General features: G+C 40.3%; 1 long non-coding RNA gene across 11 annotated transcripts in view; it reads left to right on the top strand.

Moving 5' to 3' along the window:
* LOC140649132 (uncharacterized) overlaps positions 1–8,468 on the top strand; it is a 54,608-nt gene that overhangs the window by 26,846 nt on the left and 19,294 nt on the right. For 10 of the 11 annotated variants that reach the window (XR_012041502.1, XR_012041493.1, XR_012041497.1 and 7 more), the window contains 3 exons: positions 765–1,066; positions 3,843–4,415; positions 5,292–5,364. This is a non-coding gene — a long non-coding RNA (uncharacterized lncRNA). The remainder of the gene's footprint in view (positions 1–764; positions 1,067–3,842; positions 4,416–5,291; positions 5,365–8,468) is intronic. The other variant, XR_012041501.1, reaches the window with a different exon arrangement.

The raw sequence follows: 8,468 nt of genomic DNA on the forward strand, positions 1-8,468 counted from the left end.
CTCAGCACTCCTGGCTCCTTGCGCTGTGCCAAACTCCAGGACGTGTTGCCTCTGCGCTCTTGGCATGTGTCTGCCTCCATGCAAGCACCTCCACCCCAAGCTGGCAGAGCACAGTGTTTTCCAGATGCAGGAGGCAAATGTACTTTTGACACCATACTAAGTGTGGGGATAGAAATATGTTTGAGAGGTCATGTCATGGGAAAAGGTGGGTGGACACCCCTCAGTTTGGGGTCAGATGAGCATATCAACCTGTTAACACGAACTTGGTTGCACTGATATGCACAATGTATGTTGGAATAAAATGTCTTAGGGAAGGTGTCAGAGGACCAGTGCTACCTGAAACTAACCCACAGGTTCAGTGCTTTTCAAAGAAAGGGGGTTGTTTAGCTGGTACAATGCAAAACAAATATGAATAAAAATATGGGATGCTTTTACAATGTCAGTGAAAAAAAGAAAAGGTGAAAATTTAGGTTTATGTTAAATGGAATGTGATTTGTAAGACAGTCAGGTAAGAGAGGGAATTCTTTTACTCTGCTTGGCTCCTGTTTACAATAGTGAAACAACTTTTGGCATGAGAGTTTGGAAGAGACCAGTAAAAATTATAAGATTAGAAAACATGACGTAGAGGAGAGGGTAAAGGAACTGGGTTTGTTTAGTCTAGAAAACAGAAGACTTAGAGAGGACATGTTATTGTAATCCTCCAATATAGAAAATGTTATAGAGAGGACAATGTACATTTGCTCTCCTTTTCTCTTTGGGAACAGGACAAGAAGAAATCTACTTTATTTCGGCAAAGAAAGAAATTAGACTTTAGGTGAAAATACCTAATTGGGTTATTGACGTACTGGAACGGATGCTAATGAAGCTGTGGAGCACCCTTCACGCAAGGATTTCTAAGAGCACTTGTAGACAAACATCTGTCAGGCATGGCCTGCGTGTACTTAATTCTGCTTCGCTGCTGGAAGACAGGTTGGGGGCTCCCTTTAGGCATTTTGGAAGACCTACTTTTTCTACAGCTTAGGAGGACTTTAGCACAACATTTACTGTCAAGTAGCTTATGTGCACAGTAAGTTATGGACTAGACTTTTTTACATACTTTGGGTTGTTTTGTGATTATTGCACTGATCTTTTCCTTTCTGCTTCATCTTTGTAAATGTTTGCATATATGCATAATTGAGTGTATTGGATTAAGTAATCAGAGGTACTCAGATTAAGAACTTACCCAAATTTTTTGACAATGCAGCTATTACACAGAAGAGTTTACAATTTAACCTCTTTTTACCTGGAAGTTAAAAAACCAGAAAGAAACAGAATATATGTTAGTTATTTTGGTTTAATATCTTAAGTCTACAGTAATAAAAGCTTTATGTTATACTCCTTCATCTTCTCTTTGTAGTCTTTTGGATTTTGTCAGGGAACAGAAAATAGCTAAAAATCATCTTCTTTTAAAAAGTTTCTAGCATTAAAATTGTTCTAGCATCCGTGTGTGTATGGGAGTTCTCTTTAAGTACCTGCAGTTGTTTAACTCAGAAATGGGAATATAAACTGTATCTTTTTCTATACGGTTTCTATAAGGCTGAATATGACTTCCAGTCACTGAGAACTATACAGAATGAGAAAATTCTTCTGTGCTTCCTACTGGTATTATATGGTCAACTTTAAGAAAGGCATATTGGGAAAGATTTGGAAAGGCGTATTTTGTTTTTCAGTGGACCACTAGTGCTTGGGTTGGTTAGATAAGAGACATAGGCTCTGGAGGTGGCAGGCTGTACACTAGGATTCACAGATTAGGCAGGAGTTAAGTTTATGCATGTAAGAGAGTTGCTACATTTGCAGACTTTCATAAGAATTGGTATAAAAACACCTTTTCTTAGGCTAATACCAACAGCGAAATACAGAAGATGCTGACAAGCTCTCTAATTAGTTTGAGTAATTTGGCCTAGGAAGCTTACAAAGTGCTTGCTAGGTTTTTTAAATCCTTATCAGTAAGTTTTCTAATATCAGCAAGGAAAACTCTTAACCATTAAATAAGGATTTTAGTTTTCTAGGTGTTATCAGCAAACACCTACTCCTGAGTAAGTGGGCTTTAGGCTTTACACCTTGGTTGGTGATAAGTGACTTCCAAAAGCCTTGTGTGACTGCCTACTTCCACTTGCATTGCAGTCAGGGGAGCCTTACCTTCAGTTTTAATGGGCCCTGTACAAGGCTGATTTAAGGGCCCTCCAGAAACCTCTTTCTAGGCGCTGTTTCTGCAAATCATTTTTTGCACAAACCCCCAGTGACTTTCTTATGAATTGGATGCTTTGACCCAGATCAAGCAAATGTGGAAATCAGCGGGACTGTTACCACTAACTTTGCTGAGCATAGAGGCAGGCCCCTGAAGTTTTTGGAAGTGTCAGGCCAAAACTGATGTGGCTGAGACAGCCAGAGGCCTGTCAGAGCATCAGTCTCAGGCTCTCAATCCCCTCTCACCAGAGCAGGTAGCTAAAGAAAGCTAGCTCTTCAACTTGCTTGCCCAGTAGTGACCGAAATTGGAATGACCCTACTGGGATAAAACAAAAACTAATGGGAGGAGGTCTTTGTCACACCAAGTTCTAATCAACTTTTTTTTTAGGATATGGAAAAAAGATATTAAAAAACCCATGACTTTTCAATTTTGTGTTGGTAGGAAAGGCAGCTGCTCTCTCTTCTGAATCATCTAACCTTTTGGAAACTTTCAAGAATCATGCAGACCGTCTCAGCAGATAGACATGTGCTCAGCTGTCATTTGCATGACCACTTATGGCTAATTAGGAAGAAGAGTTGAGAGAGCTAGGGTTTAGTTAGAAATGCCAGAGGCTGTGGATATGTCTGCACTGTAACTCAAGTGTTCAGCCTGTTCACAGGCTCCAGACCTCTATTCAGTTTCTTCCATGGATACCAGAGTCCTGGGCTGCCCTTTGGAATAAATCTAGTCTTCCCTGAGATGAAATCCACAAATTATTCTGGGGGTAATTTACTCCCAGAAAACCCTAGTTTGGCTTGTTCAGCTCTATGCAGTTTTCCTATGTTATTCTAGCAAACTCATGCTCTCAGGTACCTTCACACAGACTCATACCATGCCCCACAGGGTGCATTAATTTGCCATCATGCTATAAAGACAACACTGCAGCCGGCTGAAATGTTCTGAAAGGTCACAACATAAAATAATTATGTCTTAGGGCCATGGGGACTTCCTATGGGCTCCAGAGGAGACAGCAGGTGAGTTGCTGCAATGTATAGCCCTGAGCAGTATGGATGGAAGTCACCCTGTGCTACCTGGTGTAGGATTGCTCCCTAGGGGGAAGCCTGTAGTAATGTGGTTGTAGCTGGTGCCGCAGAGATAAAACGGAGAGTTCCTAAAACGGGGAAGAAAGGGGTATTTTTAAGATTCTCAGAAGAATGACGAAGATCTAAGGAGAAAAAATATTTACAATCTATTCAGACAATAAAAGGGATGATGGATGAAAAGCACACTAGTTGGATAAAAGAAGCTCATTCTACTTCTGCCAATAGTTCATTGTAATATGCCTCAGCCAGGCCCCAAATAGTGATTTGCTCTACCATAATTCCTGCATTCAATTACCAGTGAAATATATTTATTGCTGGTGGTTAGCATCCAGCCTTTGAAATGGTGCACTAAGTGCCTCATTTTTATATTATTTAGTCAGAAAAAGACATAATTTAACTTTGTTTTGCAAGTATTCTGACAGACCAAGGAAGGCTCTTTTTATTTTGCTGTCCAGAGGTCGGGTGAGTCCCTAGCAGAATTTTCGGCATCCAAAAACCAAGAGTTAAACGCAGCATGTTTTCTCCTTGAGCAGGATGGTATGCACTGAAGGCTCAGCCCTCCTTCCTTCCCCGTATCCCAAATCCCTGGAGAGAGAAGAGGCAGAACGGTTCCTCAAACCAGCACGAGGCTTTGCTCCAGAGACACCCTAGCAACGATTGTGCCGTTCTGTCACAAAACGAGGAAAAATTTTTCTTTCTGTTCTTGAACCTTCTCTTCAGAAAAAGGCAAGGACCTGGGAGATGAAAGATTTTGAACTCTAGACCCACTGTGGCCAGCACACAGCAGAGCCTCCTCAGCACACCACCATCCGGGATATGCCACCAACTATAGGAAGCAACCGCTCGCAGGCCTATGGAAAAATGGAAAATGTGCTACAAACGCAACAGTCTTTATCAAGAATTTCTGCTTCCCAGAGAGCTTTGACAATCCTGCCTCAGCACCAGCCGGTGTGTGCCATGCAGTCTGGCCAGGAATATTGGCAGAAACATGGGCAAGCACCACATCAAATCTCTTTGGTCCCATGCTTGGCCTTCTAGCAACCTGTGCAGAGCGATGCAGCATGGCAATCCATGAGAGCTCACCACAGCAGCAATTTCCTCTGGAGGTATGGGTGCTCAGCAGCCTGCATGTCCAGCCACATAGTCTTGAAGTAATGGGGATTGGATTGGACAGATTGGGTTGGTGCACTGATGATTTTATTGACAATTTTATTGACCTCTCGGGCTTTCTTAACTATAGAGGTATAAGGAAGTGAAGGATCTGTTGCCGTACAGAAGAAATCATATGCATTTACTAAACTTTAAATCTGAGGCTATTAACATAAACACGTTGACCTCTAGAGGAAGAGCAGTGCAAAACAGAGGAGCGGTATTTTTACATCACTTCACCCCCAGGACAGCACATGAGAAGAACTACAGCCTCAGACTTCTTGGTGCATTCCCTCCACTTAATAGCTTGGATTTTTTTTATATTGGGCAATATCAAAATGCTGGGACAGCAAAAAAAGAAAAGCCTCAAACTATTCCAAAGGCTGTTGTAGTCTTAAAAATTTGAGTACAAAACTAAATAAACTAATGTGCCTGGTAGGTCCCTTTAGCTGTGATAGACATGTATAGTGATGTGCACAATGGCTTTCATTAGCCATTGCTTTACCTCCAAAGTAAAAAAATCATCCATTTACTCAAAGTCTGTTCTAAACAATGGTCCTAAACTGGTAACAAAAAACATTTCTACAGGCATTCCCTGGTTTGGTTTTAATTGTAGAAATCTTAATTTATGTGCACAATTTTATTTTAAAATGCTACAGTCCTTGTTCAGGAAGGCTTTTCTTCCTCTTTGGGGTGCTAACTCCCTTGCAGAGTGCATGCATAAATACATACATGTATTAGGCACACCAAAGATCTGTGAACTGGCCTTATTTTATTTTACTTTATTTTGTTTTGTTTTACTTTACTTCACTTTATTTTAATTTTATTTTTAGCTACTCATGCTTCTACATGCAAGTAGTTCCAAACTGAGAAAAATTGCTGAGACGGGTATCTCGTTTGGTGAAAGTAAGTAGAGTTAAAACATGCATAAGTTCATTCAATGATCAGGGGATGCTCTGCACTGCCATTGCTTTCCTTGTGCCCTCTTCCTCACCTTTCCTGAACATATACTGTGGCACATCCTGAAAGAGAATTCTCCATCTACCACTCCCTTGATATTGATATAAAGGCAGCTTCACCTCCACCCAGATTCTTCCCTTTCCTCAGTAACCATGAAAACACAACATCCATCTTTCCCTCTCTCTCACTGTGTCTTTGGACTTTAAGCCAGGTAAGAGTATGAGCTATAAATTGAAGTGAAATATACAGCTGGGTAAATAAAATGAGACGAAAGAGAGAAAAAGGGAAATGTGTTTCCTATCACAGAGTTTAAAAAACAGACTTGGCACACAAGGGGAAAAAACAAAACAGGAAACAAGGTTCTACATATAAATTAAACTTTTTCACCCTAAACCTTTTTAGATAGCCCAGGAGTAATAAGAACGTGTGTTTCTTGGACCAGCAAAGCAAGCATTCCAACACTAAATGGCTTCCTGTTCAACACGTTCAAAGTCAGAGGCTGTTTTGGGGGGTTGGTTAGAAATATGTGTGAAGTATGCACTTTTACTTCAGGCCAAATCAAATGTTTTTAATCTCCCCCATCCCCTCCCCCACCAAAAAAAAAAAAGGCAAAATGTGACCAAAGTTTTCTCCTTCACTGAGGAAGTTCAATGATTAGTCTTCAGTTAATCTGCAAACATTCACACTTCCCAGTAAAGATACTTAAAAAGGAACTGGTCAATGTCATTCTGCACTGGCATTTGAGGCTGTTGAGCTGTAATGAGTAGATGCATGCAAGAGCTCAAGAACTTGGCCCCTTGCAAAGACAGGAAAACAGTGAATATTTGAGGGTGCGAAGTGTGTTACAGCATTTTCCCCCATTGGTGTCAAACCTATAATTCACAAATTGTTGATCCGTTTTCTTCTTCTACCGCGTCAGCCTCAAATGTTATTTGGTACTGCATGTTCTTTGCAGATAGATCTTTAGGGTTTTGGTTTTTTTAGGTTTACAAGGTTTGATTACATGGTCAAAAGCGAAAATAACACACATGGGAAAAAAACATGGAGCACCATATGCCATGGATGCGCCAAGGTGAGGAGGTTTTCCAGTTTCTCACTGAAGGCACAGGGTACTTTTTGCAAAAAAAATCACAAAAGTATACCTTTTTTTTATAGCTAGTGGGCAATAGTTACATCTAACTAACCTGGGCCTCAATTTGTCCCTTTCAGTATAATTTCAGAAGTCTCACCAATTACTGCTTCTAGTAACATTTTTTCTCCCAACTCCAAACAAACAGAAGCCATGTAAGTTGTAGCCAACTATTTTCTTTTAATATTTTTTTCATTCCAGTGTTTTTGAGCAAACTTGGGATCTAAACACTGTTCTGTTTCAATATTTGAAGAATGCTATGTATTGAGTACAGTCCGAGATGGTATGTTGTTGTGAGATGTTGGTCTTGTCTGTTGCTGTTATGCCACCTTGAATGAACCGAGCTGCATACTTTGTTTTGGTTCTTTCTGCCTGATTTTTTTAAAAAAAACATTAGCAGGCTCTTAAAAACATGTATTTTGGGGGTTTTGCTTGAAGCAAATGCATCCTAGGAAGAGATCTGGATCTCCAGTCTCACCTAAGTCAGTAAAATTCAGCCTGCACTGATTTGCACCAGATTAAGCAATTATTTTCTTTGGCCCAGCCAACTCTAGTACTCATTTTCAGAGGTACTGTCAAGATAGAACTAACAAAGATAGTGGGAATTAATGAATACTAGATAGACTCCACTGATGACTCATCCCTGGACCTCCACATACTTCAATATCATATCATACTTGATATCCAGAGCTATTGCTGTGGGAGGGAGCAGGGGAGATGGCCAGTGAAGGACAGATTTCCTGGATCTGTCCCTCTCTGAAAGTCCAGCTTTCCCAGGGAGAGTTGTAGGAGTTCAGTTTCTAGTGATTCTGTGGCAGCTGCTCAGTGAGGCTCTTCTGCCACCTAAAATCAATTTCAGTTCAACTCCATGTCCATGTTGTCTTCTGCCCTTCAGACTCCTTCCTTCCACCAGGCCCATCCAAAATAAAAGCATCATGTTTGTTTGCAATGCCTGAACCCTGCAACTTCCTTTCCCCTGACCTTCACCATTAATCCTTTTGAGTTTCTGTTCTAGTTCCCTCACATCTAATACCATATTTCTACATACCAGTTATTTTTCTCGTGTGTTAAATCAGTCATTAGCAAACTAACATGAATTCTCAGGAAGGGGAGTAGGTTTAGGTACGTCCCATGGAAACTGCAGGGGCCAGACTTTCTGCAGAGTCGTGTTGGCAAAGCAACAGGCTCCCAGCAGTAGTCAGTATCAACAGGTTAAAACCCAGAGGCATACACTGTAGTGTAAACAATATGTTTCTTGTACTTCAGTCTGTTCTTCTAAAATTGACTTTTGAAACACATCCTTTCACCTGGGACAAGGGAAGTAAAGATCTGCAAAATACTATGAAGATACATGTGAATTTTATGAGTGAGTCATAACAGTTACTCCTAGGTTCCCCACACACACTTTTGAGGAAAGACAGAAATAGAGCATGATAAAAAAAACAAATGCAAGATAGAGCATGAGAGAGAGAGAGAGATGGAAGGAAAAAAGAAAAGAAAAAAAGAAAAGAAAAAAGAAAAAATGAAAGAAAGAAAGGAAGACAGGAAGAAAGAAAGGAAGAAAGGAAGAAAAAAGAAAGAAAGAAACAAAAGAAAGAAAGAAGGAAAAGAAAGGAAGGAATGAAGGAAACAAAGAAAGATGGTTGAAAACAGAAATCCAACTAAATATGGAAAAGAAAGCCAATACAAAAGAAAGATTTCAGGGATAATTTATGGTAGTTTAAATCCCTATTTCTTTTGCCAGGTAGAGAAATCCTAATCCTGTTACATGATCCTAACATCTTTCCAACTGCTTCAGTGAATCATTGCCATTACCAATATGGGCAGAAATTTACTATATCAGCTTCCCAGACACTGAACACAGTGTTGGCAGAGCTGATAGATATTAACTCAGTGAGTCAGATAGGGTGTTCTTTTTTTA

The sequence above is a fragment of the Ciconia boyciana genome, chromosome 3, assembly GCF_034638445.1.
Source record: "Ciconia boyciana chromosome 3, ASM3463844v1, whole genome shotgun sequence".
In the NCBI taxonomy this organism is placed as follows: Eukaryota; Metazoa; Chordata; class Aves; order Ciconiiformes; family Ciconiidae; genus Ciconia; species Ciconia boyciana.